We start from the raw sequence: 12,222 nt of genomic DNA, 5'->3' as shown, positions 1-12,222 counted from the left end.
TTGTTTCCACTACTTTTTTTTTTTTTAATGTGCATTGATGCTTTTGCCTGCATGTATCAGTATGAGGGTGTCAGATCTTGGTGTTACAGACAATTGTGAGCTGCCATGTGGGTGCTGGGAATTGAACCCGTGTACTCTGGAAGAGCAGATGGTGCTCTTAACCGCTGAGCCATCTCTCCAACTCCCCACTACTGTTTTCTTAAGGAGCTCTTTTTGCCTTTCTATTATGCACAGGTCATTGCCTGTGGAAGGTTGTCTGAGAGGCTTGGGGGAGAGATGCTCCCTCCCTGCAGGATTCACTTCTGTCAGGCCCTGTGGGCTCTGCTGGCCAAGGACAGCATCAGGCTGATGGCTGTCTAGAGGTTCCAGAGGGCTGCCTGTCCTGCAACTCTCCTCAGGCCAGTGCCTGTGGCCGGGTCAGCCTAGTGGGGCAGCTTTTCTGCTCCTCACTTAGAAATACAGATCTTTTTTTTTTTTTTTTTTTTACATGTGTGATTGTTGTTTGTATGTGTGCCATGAGCATGCGGCCTGCAGAGGCCAGAAGAGGGCACTGGATCATAGAGAACTGGAGTGACAGATGCTTGTAAACTGTCATCTTGGTGCTAGGAACCGAACTCAGGTCCTCTGCAAGAGCAGCCAGCTATGCCCTCTGCTTCCCCCCCTGTGATTATGCCCAGTGCCTCACGTGTACTAGACGGATATTTTACCAGTGACCTAAGGTAATGCATGGTGTTCAGTCATGCCCTACTCTCATGGAGGAGTAGGAACAGTGTGACAGGGCACTCCTTCCTGCTCAGTCCCTAACACAGAGGTGACTATCACTTCCCTGGGGCTGTGAACACACTGTAAGATGCTCGCCCTGAGTTATAAATGACACCTCTGAGTGGTTGATGGTAATAGGTGATGAAGTTGACAATGTATTCACGGCTCAGCCATTTTCCCCTAAGCTCCAGCTGCTTTCCTGGACCTCTCCCCATGGATGCCCCAAACCCCACTCGGTGCATGGTAGACTTGAGTTTTGCTCTTCCCTCTCTGCACTTGACAGCTTCTGCAAATATGAAGTTGTTTTTTTTTCCTATACAGAGCCTCTCTGTGTAGCCTTGGCTGTCCTGGACTCTCTTTGTAGACCAGGCTGGCCTCGAACTCACAGTGATCCGTCTGCTTCTGCCTCCCAAGTGCTGGGAGCAAAGGCATGCGCCACCACTGCCCAACTTACTTCTACAAATGTGCGTGTTTAGTATTTGCTAGGCAGCCTTATTCTCTATGGATGGAAACTCCAGATCTTTCCATTATGCATCAAGGTTCTGTTCTCAAGGACGTGCAGGTAACGTGAAGGAAGGTAAGGGGCAATGGATGGACACAGGGTAGGAGGAGGAAAAAGGAAGGTGTGTGTGTGTGTGTGTGTGTGTGTGTGTGTGTGTGTGTGTGTGTGTGTCCCTTGGGATGGCGTTACAGACACTGGAGTTTCCAGATTCTCCTGCCCCTTCTATAATAAATAGTACAGAGACACATGGAGAGTTGCTGCAAAAGAGACAGTTTTTACTGAGGGGAAGATATAGAGGGACCTGGAGGTGTGCCATGCCTCCCCTGTGGCCTGTTTCTGAGAGGACAGGAAAGGGGAGAACAGGAAAGATCTTCAGTGACCTTTTGTGGGTCATTAACAGAGTAACTTTTCTCCCGAGCCTCTATAACACACAGGCTTTCCCGGGCATGCTCCTGAGCCCACACACAGGCAGGCTTTCCAGGGTGTGCTCCTGAGCCCGTACACAGACAGGCTTTCCAGGGTGTGCTCCTGAGCCCGTACACAGACAGGCTTTCCCGGACATGTTCTTGTTGAAGCCAAGTCGTTGAACAGCAGTCTCCTAAGATTTAGGAGGTCCCAGAAGAGGGGGGGGGGGGAAATAGCAACTGGGAAAGTGGAAACTTGCAAGATTCTAGAAGGCTCCTCTCTAGCTTTAGAGAGTAGAAAACTGAGGGAGTGAGGCAGGCAGTGGTGGCGCACATCTTTATCCCCAGCATTTGGGAGGCAGAGGCCTGTGGATCTCTGAGTTCGAGGCCAGCCTGGTCTACAGAGCTAGTTCCAGAACAGCCAGGACTGCACAGAGAAAAAGAAAAAATGAAGCTGGGGGAAGGGAAGGAGAGAGAGAGAGAGAGAGAGAGAGAGAGAGAGAGAGAGAGAGAGAGAGAGAGAGAAAAGGAAGCTGAGTGGGGTCAGGAGACCCAGCCTTGCTCAGCTTTGTGGCCTGGCTTGCAAACTTGAGTGCTCCCAGCTTGCAGCTTGCATGTGCCTCCACAGTCTTCCCCTGAGCGTGCATCGGTTTCCACGTGACTCTCTGGAGCTTCTTGTTGGGTTGTTCCAACTCTGGGGGGGGAGAATCTGTTTTGTTTTTTAGGCTAAGACAAACTCAGGAGAGGAAACATGACTGCTTGTTTTCTGGACGGCCTTGTGCAATGCAGCCTTGTGCAACTCGGTCCCGTGGCTTTTGTTGTGTGAGAGCACCAAGCTTGCTGTCTCCATGGGCTGGGGACTGGAAGCTCTTATTCTGGGACCTGGAGTCGCTTTCCCTGGGGTGGCGCGTGCTCAGTGCAGATGGGCACCACCAACAAGCCAGTCATCTAGTCAGAGTCCAGCTTGGGGAGCCCAGTGAGTTCACTGCACCCTTTTAGAGAGAAGCATGAACAAAGAGGTATTTACAGATTTACAGAAGTGTGGGGTGACCGCTCCCCCTACCCCTGCCCTTGCCCCCAGAAGCTATATCACAGCATCGCAGATGGCAACCTTGCGGAAGCTGGTCCCCTTGCAGCTCACTTACAGCCATAGACCTGAATAGCACTGTATTGGGCTGCTGCAGTTGCCATGGCTATCGGGAGTGGGGGGGGGAGGATGGGGGGGGGCGGCCAAAGTCCAAGATGGTATCTTGTGACGGAAAAGTGAAATACAACAGGTCTTTTATTGAAATTGCAGCTTGGTGACTGAGACCGGGCGTCAATCAGATAAGGTAATTTGGAGCTAGCGCAGGGAGTGGAAAAGGTCAACTCCTCTAAGTGTCCTTGCTCCCAGCCTTAAAAAAAAAAGAAAAGAAAAGAAAAGAAAAAGACAAAAGAAACAAAAACAAACCAAAGTTTCAGTGTTCAATGGGACCATCTTTAGGATTCATCCAGAATACTGTTTTATGAGAGTAATTTTAATAGAGATTTTAAAGACTTGATTTGAGATGTCTCCTTCCCAGGTGTCTTTGCTTTCCTCATACTCCTTGGGGTGACCCCTGCTCAGATGCTGTCTGAAGCCTTGTGGAGCCTGTGACCTTGTCACCTCAGCCCTGCAGGGTGTCCTGGCAGCTCAAGGGGGCAGGTTGATGGGGGGTGGGTGGGAAGGGGACGGACACTCAGGCCTATTCAGGAAACCAGTGTCCCAGATGAAGTGAGGTGCTTGGATGACTCATCCACACGCTGGCCCTGCCTGTGACAGCCGGACACTCCACAGGCTGGAGACTGTTGGATGCTGGGAGTCTGAGGCCAAGGTGTCAGCACGGCAGGTCTCACCTCCTTCCCTGAGAGGCCTTCTCACCCCATATCCTCACCTGGCCGTCCCTCACGTGACCTCTCCCCAGCCTCCTGCTGCCTCTTTCTTCCTCTTACAAGACCCACAGTCAGGACAAAAAGGAAGGCCACCTCCCAGTGCTTCAGCTAACCTAAATTGCCTTTCTCAAGGTCTGCTCTGCAGTACAGCCACGTTCTCAGACCCTGAGACCTGAGGAATAAGGAGGCTCCATTTACTCTGTACCAGGACAGAAAGCCTTAAGAGCACCTTAGCACAGGGCAGCTTTAAAGGGCCAGCCCACTCCGGAGCCCCCCCCCCCCCCCCCCCCCCCCCCCCCCGCTGCCCCAGCCATGCCCAATGTCACCTTCCGGTAGTTTCCTGAAGCCCAGGGCTCATCTCAACATTCAGCTTCCTCCAGCTTGCAGGGAACTGAGCCAGAGGCACACACCCCGCCATTTCCTTCTTTCTTTCCAGGGGGAAGGAATACAGTGGCTCCATACACGGTCTCCTCAAACTGAGCTGCTTCCGGAAGACCCACCAGCGTGTATGGAGCAGGGTAATCCTGTAATCCTGAACTCAGCAGGCTGAGGCAGGGGGATGGTAAAATCAAGGCCTGGTTTGGCTGCAAGAGCTGGGCTTAAAAACAAAACAAAATACCCCCCCCAAAAAAACCCCTAACCAACAACAACAACAACAATGCCACAACAACCAACAACAAATTAATAAACAACAATACAAGCAGAAAGGAAAAACGCAAACCAAACAAAAAATCACAGTGACCGGAGGGGAGAGTGACCAGGAGAGAGTGACAAGACAAAGGGGCTAAGGTAGCCTTTTATCATTTGCTTCTTGCTTCGCACTCGATGGCTTTTTCCTACCGGGGGGGGGGCTCAGTTTTAAATGCCAATGAAATATGAAATATGTGCCACACAACAGATATGATACGGAGAGGTTTATTATATGAGCATGTGGGGAGAAGGAAAGGGGAGTGCCCCCCCGCCACGAAGTTTGTCCTTTTATACTTCTAGGTAGGGCCACGCCTAAAGGCAGGTAGGTAATGACATCATAGGTTGCTAGGCAGACTGGGGCAGTATGCTAACACTCGGAGTCTCTGACTCCACAGAAACAAGAGTTCCAGGCCCTGCTTCTCTTGTTTTGGGGTCAGATGTCACTCCCTTTCCAGGTTTCCAGGGTCTCAAATGCTTGCATGTTTCTCTTTGCATATCGGGACCTCACCAGCCATCTCGGAAATGAAAGCCATGTGGAGTGAGGATTCAAGAAATAAAACTCTCTTTCCCTGTGGTCCCCCCCGCAGAACAGATGAAGGGGCGAGTTGAGTCTGAAGCACTCTTGTAATTGTTACAGGAGGATGTTGGCCTTGCGGGAAAGTGCTTGGACACCCTGGGAGATCTGAGGAGAGGGGCTTTGCTTCCAAAATGATCCCGTGACCACAGGTAACCCCTTTCCTCTACAGTGTCACCCCACCACCTGCCTATCTTGTGTCCTGACATGGAAGTGCACCCCTGCTGGGATATGGGTGGGGGAGGGGTCTGCATCTGTGGCCTTAGCAGGTCCCTCTCACCCATCCTGAAGTGGACAGTGGGTCAGGAAGTGATTGCAAATTGCAGACAGGTTTTTGTCTCACTAGAAGCAGCGGTGGAGTAAAGCGTGAAGAATATGACTGACCCATTCATGCAGAAAGAGAGCCGTCCCTGGCTTGGCCGCCGTCCCTAATAGCAATGGGCTATTGTTTCCCCGATCCTATAGCCTCAACAAAGTGTGTTTATGTCTGTCCTGTTTCCTCTAGAGGCTCCATATATGCCCCCATAGGGAAAAAAGTCATGTTGAGCCAAACACGTAACTGAGGCAAGGAGGATAGGAAGTGCTCAAAGATTGGGAAGGAAACTTCCTGAAAATCAGACAGCGGGAGAGAGCGCCCCAGGGTTAGCTGCTGTTGGGTCTGTCTCCTGCCTTCTGAGGGCCCCTAGTGGAGCTGTCAGGGAGCGGTGGGTGTGCCATCCACAGTAAATGTTACAGGAGGGTTAAGTCAGGCAGGTTGGTAAGAGGTTTGATAGAAGGCCACGGGGAAACTGGGTACAAATTTGAGGGGGCCATCACTGGGTACCGCCATAACTTTCTCTGCGTTGGTCAAAAGTCAGGGTTCTGGAGCCTGGGAAATTTCCAGAGTACAGCTAGAATGTCCGAAGTCAACTTAAAACCAGATGTCAAACAGGCCCCGCCACACACACACACACACACACACACAGACACACACACACACACACACAGACACACACACACACACACAGACACACAGATACACACACACAGACACACACACACAGACACACACACAAACACACACACACACACACACACAAACACACATGTGCATGGGGGCCAGGAAACATCAAGTATTCTCCACAGCTCCTCTAACTATCTGAGAGATTTAAAAGTGAGCTATAATACAGCGATGTCACAGTTTCTTTTGTCTAAGGAAACGTATTTATAACGGAACGGGAAACTCTTTTAGTGAGGAATTTGAAGTGGTCAATGGCTTACAATTTTTTTTCATTTTTATTTTTTGTGTATTGGTGTTCTGCCTGCATGTATGTCTGTATGAGAGAGTCAGATCCCCAGGAAGTGGAGTCACAGGTGGCTGCGAGCTGCCATGTGGGTGCTGGGAATCGAACCTGGGTCCTCTGGAAGAGCAGCCATTGGGTGCTCTTAGCCACTGAGCCCTCACTGAAGCCCTGACTTTGGGATTTGTATAAACTGTCCTTGAACATGGATTGCTGACCACGCTGGTGTGCCAGCTTCCGGTCTGTGCTATGTAGTGTCTGGCTGGGCAGATGACCAGTCTCTATGAATTCTCTATTCCTTTCCCTCCCCCCAAGACAGGGTTTCCTGTGTAGCCTTGGCTGTCCTGGACTCACTTTGTAGACCAGGCTGGCCTCAAACTCACAGTGATCCACCTGCCTCTGCCTCTACCTCCTGAGTGCTGGGACTAAAGCCGTGAGCCACCACGCCCGGCAAATCCTGTATTCCTTAAGAGAATTTTGACTCAGATTTTTCCACCTCCTGCCTGAGAAACAAAGATGCGCAGCTAACAATTTAGTCTTTGTGAGAAATCATTTCCATTTGATTCTAAAACAGCTGTTTTCAGTTGTGTTTGAATACACACGCCACTGTTCATCTTTTGTTTTTTTTCTTCAAGACAAGCTTCTTGGGCTGGAGAGATGGCTCAGTGGTTACGAGCACTGCCTGCTCTTCCAAAGGACCCGGGTTCAATTCCCAGCACCCACATGGCAGCTCACAACTGTCTGTAACTCCAAGATCTGACACTCCCACACAAACGGACATAAATGAAAATTAAATAAAATATTAAAAAAAAAAAAGACAAGCTTCTTCAAGACATAGCTAACGCTAGTTTTGAACTCAGATCATAGTGGTGGAAGACCTTGAATTCACAATCCTCCTCCTTCATCTCCCCAGGGCTGGGACTGCAGGTGTGTGCCAGCTCTAGCTCTCTGTGTGCGCCTTTCTTAGCACGCAGCTCACGGCACGGTGTGGCCATCGCATCTGGGCATCTGTACGCACTAACCACAGCCCCCCCTTCCTCCCCGCACCCACATTTCTACTCTGCTGTATATGAATTTAACTTCTTCAGGCCCCGTATCTGATTGTAGTGATTTGTCTTCGATGAAAGCTTTATTGCAAACAGAATAACATGTTCACCGCGTATCCCATTTGTCAGGGTTCACCTTTTCCAGGCACGTGTACAAACCATACGCAATAACCCGTGAATAGATACCTGTGCAGCTTTGCCTGCTGGCAAATCTCTCTTCTGCCCGTGGCCACCCCCACCAGCAGTGTGCAAGGGTCAGAGGTTTCTGCATACTTATCTCTTACTTTTTTTTTTTTTAAGTGTGAGAAATTGACTAGGTTTCAGTATTCCTGAACTTGTTCTGAAGGTCTCAGCCTTCAGGTGGAAGGTTTATAACATTCAGACTTTTAGTCTCACCTCTGACCAAGTGGGACCAATGCAGCTGAGGTGCATAGTCTTTTGAAAAGCCCTAGTTCCGGGGGGTGGGGTGGGGGAGAAAGAGAGAGAGACAGACAAACAGACAGACAGACAGAGACACAGACCACAGACAGACAGAGACACAGACAGAAACAGAGACACACACACAGAGATATACACACAGACAGACAGACAGACAGATAGAAACAGAGAGAGACACACACAGAGACAGACAGACAGACAGAGACACAGACCACAGATAGAAACAGAGAGAGAGACACACAGAGATACACACACACACACATACACAGAGAGAGAGAGAGAGAGAGAGAGAGAGAGAGAGAGAGAGAGAGAGAGAGAGAGAGAGAGAGAGAGAGAGAGAGAGAGATGCAGCCACTCCCACCTTGAGGCACAGTGGCACGCACAAGTCTCTTATCTGTCATTTCAACAAGCCTGAAGTCTTTCCAGTCATGGACTTGTAAAAAGCCAAGTTAAGATCTGGAAATGAGACATTTTTAACTGAGGAAATGCTCTTCAAACTTTAGATTTTCACAAGCGGCCCTCCGGCAGAAGGTCCTATTATCAGCTTCCCACAGACCTCCCCAGCCACCCCCAGTCACTAGGCGGAAGCAATCCTCCCCAGGGCCACTTCCCCGCTGCGCCGCCCTCCGCGCGGGTGAGTCACGCCTTTTGTCCTGTGCCTGGAATCTGGGGATGTTTATGAAAAGCTGTTGTAAATAGTAGCCATAATTCTTCTATTCACAGATTTTCTTATTTGAGAAATGAGTACCTCATCACGTAGGAACGTCACGTCACTTCCGGTCCCATTGTCGCCTGGGAATATTCTCCCCACCGCTTCAGCGGGACAGTGTGTCACGGACGCCCTCCAGAGAGCACGGTTCTGGGTCGCCACCAGCAGTGTGTGGAAACGTTCGCGACACCCATCAGTGTGCCCCTTCCCGCACGCAAGTCCACTTAATAGACATTTTCTGTCACAGGAAAAACTCATAAGGGAATGAGGACCCAATGAAAAGAGCTGACCCGTGTGCTTTTAATGTTAGGGTTTTTACTGACTTGTCTTGTTGTTTCAGACAGGATCTCAAACTCATGAAGACCTTCTTCTGCGTCGGCCTCCCAAGTGCTGGGATCAAAAGCATGCACTGGCCTCATTTCTTTTTACGACAATAAAAAGACAATAAAGCAGATTTTAATTAATGATTTAATTAATTAATAACTCATTTTAAATAATTTTCTTTTTGAGATTATAGTAAAATTGCATTATTTCCCCCTTCCCTTTCTTTTCTTCAACCCCTCCCATGCTTTCAAGTTCATGATCTGTTTTTCCTTCTTCTTCTTTTTCTCTTCTCCTCCTCCTCTTTTTCTTCTTCTTCTTCTCTTCTTCTTCTTCTTCTTCTTCTTCTTCTTCTTCTTCTTCTTCTTCTTCTTCTTCTTCTTTCTTTCTTTTTCCCGAGACAGGATCTCTTTGTGTATCCTTGACTGTCCTGGACTGGCTTTGTAGACCAGGCTGGCCTGATCTGTTTTTTCTTAATCGTTTATATACAATGTATACATATACATTGCTAAAGACATAAACACGAAACCCAACCTGCTCAGTCCATATACTGTTACTTGTTATATCCGATCTCAGAGATGACCTCTTGGTGTGAGATAACCAGTTGGGGGGCTGTCCTGGGAAAGATAATGTTTCCCACTTTAAGCATTCCCCAATTGCCTCCAGTTGAGGACCCCGAGTTTTCCTTTCCATCTTAGCATGCCTGTTAGTACCATCCCTGTTCAGGTCTTGTTTACACAGCCATGTTGATGAGAGTTCATGGTGTAGCCTGTCTGACATTTCTCACGCAGAGAGCAAGAGATCACTCGATGCTAGTCCTGGCCGATACAACTACAACACGATTCCCATACCTAAGGCTCAGAGTTCATTGAGGAAAAGGGAAAGGAAAGACTGTAAGAGACAGAGGTATAGGACATTTGCTGTGAGAGCGTGTCTCCTAGGACTGTCAGAAAAAGCAGCTTTCGTGTGTGGGAGGCCGTGTTGACTGGTTCAGGGGCTGCTTGCGTTGGACTCTTGGAGCGCTCAGCTCCTTTCTCATTCATTTAGAAGAAGAAGTAGATGTTCTTCGGATGGATGATTGGATAACAAAGCAGCATCTTGGGGCTGCAGAGATGGTCCAGAGGTTAAGAGCACCGGCTGCTCTTCCAGAGGACTCAGGTTCAATTCTCGGCACCCACATTGGCAGCTCACAACTGTCTGTAACTCCTATTCCAGAGGATCCGACACCCTCACACAGACATACATGCAGGCAAAACATCAATGCACATGAAATAAAAATAATTAAAAAAAAAAGTGCCATCTCCTTTAATAAGGTGAGCTATCAAAGACTGTTTATCCAGCCGCTTCCCTGTGACCTTGTGACGTCAGGAACTCCTATTCCTTTCTGCAGGCGTAGGAACTGTACGTCTCAGGCCAGAGACGCTTCACTGGCTTGTTAGTTGGCTGGTGCTGGGGACCAAACCCAGGGCTTCGTGGGTCTGAAGACCATGCTCGACAGTGGGGCTGCACCACAGCCTCTCTCCCAGGTGAGGGGAGCGATGCTGACATTTCCATGTTCCTCTTCTTGCACGCTAGGGGACCATATTTCGCCGTGGTGTGCCCTGAGCTGATAACTGCCAACTTCGTGTTTTGAGGGAGAACCTTGAGGTTAGAAACAAATGCTACTGAAAAGGAAGGCTCTCGTTTCCAGTGTGAGTTCCTTGGGTCTGTGTAGAACACCTGTTGTTGCCTTGAATTTCCCAAACTGGTGCTCCCAGGATGAGGACATTATTGCTAGGGGACAATTACCGTAATTTTTGGATTATAAGACACACTTCCCCCCCAAAAGTGTTGGGAGGGATTAGGGTGTGCCTTATGGTCTGATTGCTGTTTTTACTGTTTTTTTGTTTTGTTTTGCTTTATTGCTCTAAAATCTGGGTGTGTCTTATGGTCAGGTTCATTTTATAGTCCAAAGAGTATGGTAAACCTTATTTTTCAAAGCAAAGGGCTCTGGCAGCAGGGTTGCCATGGTGCTTAAGTGTGAACTTGGTTTGGCTTTTGAGACAGGATCTCCCTATGCAGCCCAGGCTGGCCTCCATTTGTGGTACCCCTGCCCCGGCCTCCTAAGTTTAGCTGGGATTAGAAAACACAGGCTAAGCTCTGGTTTTACTGAATTTGTTTTGTGTTTTTCAAGACAGGGTTTCTTGTCTAGTCCTGGCTGTCCTGCAGCTCACTCTGTAGACCAGGCTGGCCTCGAACTCAGAGATCTCTCTGCCTCTGCCTCCTGAGTGTTGGGATTGAAGGCGTGCGCCATCAAACCCTGTCTGCTTTGCTGCACTTTAAGCAAGGGTTGCTTGCATTCTTTGCCGTCTCCTCAAGCTTCATATGTAGAGTTCACTAGCCCAGAGGAATAACTCACACAGGGCCTTGTCCATACGACCTGGCTTGCCCCTAACAAAACAGAAATGGCGAAAGAAGCTGACCCTCAGCAGAGAAGGGAAGGGCGAAACCCATTCAATTCTGCCCAGAATTTAGAAACTAAGCATACCCTTGAAGGCTTTTCTTTTTTCTTATTCTTTTTTTTTTTTTTTTTTTTTAATAGTGCTGGGGCTGAAACCCAGGCCACCGTGCATGTGAGGCAAGCGTTCTACCACTGAGTAAAAACCCCCATCAGCCCAGCTAGACTATTTAAGGAAGTAACCAGCCCTTCCTGATAGGGAAGAGTTGGGGGGCTATAATCCTAGCTACCCAGCAAAGCCAGGGCAGAAGACTGAAAATTCAAGGGCAAGCTGGACCAAAGAGTAACTTCAGAGTCATCCTGGTCAAATAAAAGGTTTTAAAAAAATTTTTTTAAAAAAGCAAGCAAGCGCTGGAGATATAGCTCATGGGTAGCCTGCAGAGTGTGCGTGTGCAGAGAGAGAGAGAGGAGAGAGAGAGAGAGAGGAGAGAGAGAGAGAGGAGAGGGAGGGAGGGAGGGAGGGAGAGAGAGAGAGAGAGAGAGAGAGAGAGAGAGAGAGAGAGAGAGAGAGAGAGAGAGAGAGAATGTGTGTTCTTAGTTGTTAGGGTACACACTGAAACATATTTCTAAGAAAGTATAAACACTGGTCACTTTGTAAAGACGTGAGGCAGCCGAGCTGGTCCTTGGGCATTTGGATCCTATTTTACTGTTTTACAAGACCGGGAAGAGAAGCGGGCTGTGGGAACTTCATGCGGGCTTTCCCAGCCTGAACTTCAGGGAACCACGTCCCGTCACAGCCTTTCGCTGGTCCCTGCCACCTGGGACATCGCTGGAGGGATACTTCCGGTTTCCTGTCCCACTGCCAAAGCTGTACGGCCAACATCTCGCAGCACATTCGTTCTCTGGCTCCTTCTCTCCCAGTGGGACCCCGATGGACGTGAACCTCACTGAGATGACGCAAACCTGGGTTCACTTCTGGCAGCGGAGCGGAGTAAACGCAGGAAGCGGAAGCCGCTGCGGCCACCCCACCTTCAGCGTGATGGGCTAGCTAGCTGCTGCAAAACACACACCCTCATTTCTACTTCCTCTTGGGGTCACAGAGCCTCGGGAGAGGCTTGGAATGACTGGCCTGCAGTACGCAGGGCTGC

At 49.3% G+C, this 12,222-nt stretch overlaps 1 long non-coding RNA gene across 1 annotated transcript; it reads right to left on the bottom strand.

Annotated features, from left to right (window-relative positions):
* Positions 1-3,942: 3,942 nt before the first annotated feature.
* LOC311585950 lies at positions 3,943-8,408 on the bottom strand. The gene is made up of 3 exons (XR_014775401.1): positions 8,356-8,408; positions 7,969-8,063; positions 3,943-4,125 (listed from the first exon to the last, which is right to left on the bottom strand). It is a non-coding gene; the product is annotated as an uncharacterized lncRNA (long non-coding RNA).
* Positions 8,409-12,222: the final 3,814 nt, after the last annotated feature.

Source organism: Acomys minous (assembly GCF_964271855.1).
Source record: "Acomys minous genome assembly, chromosome: 16".
Lineage (NCBI taxonomy): Eukaryota > Metazoa > Chordata > Mammalia > Rodentia > Muridae > Acomys > Acomys minous.
This window is presented reverse-complemented; position numbering and strand designations above follow the sequence as displayed.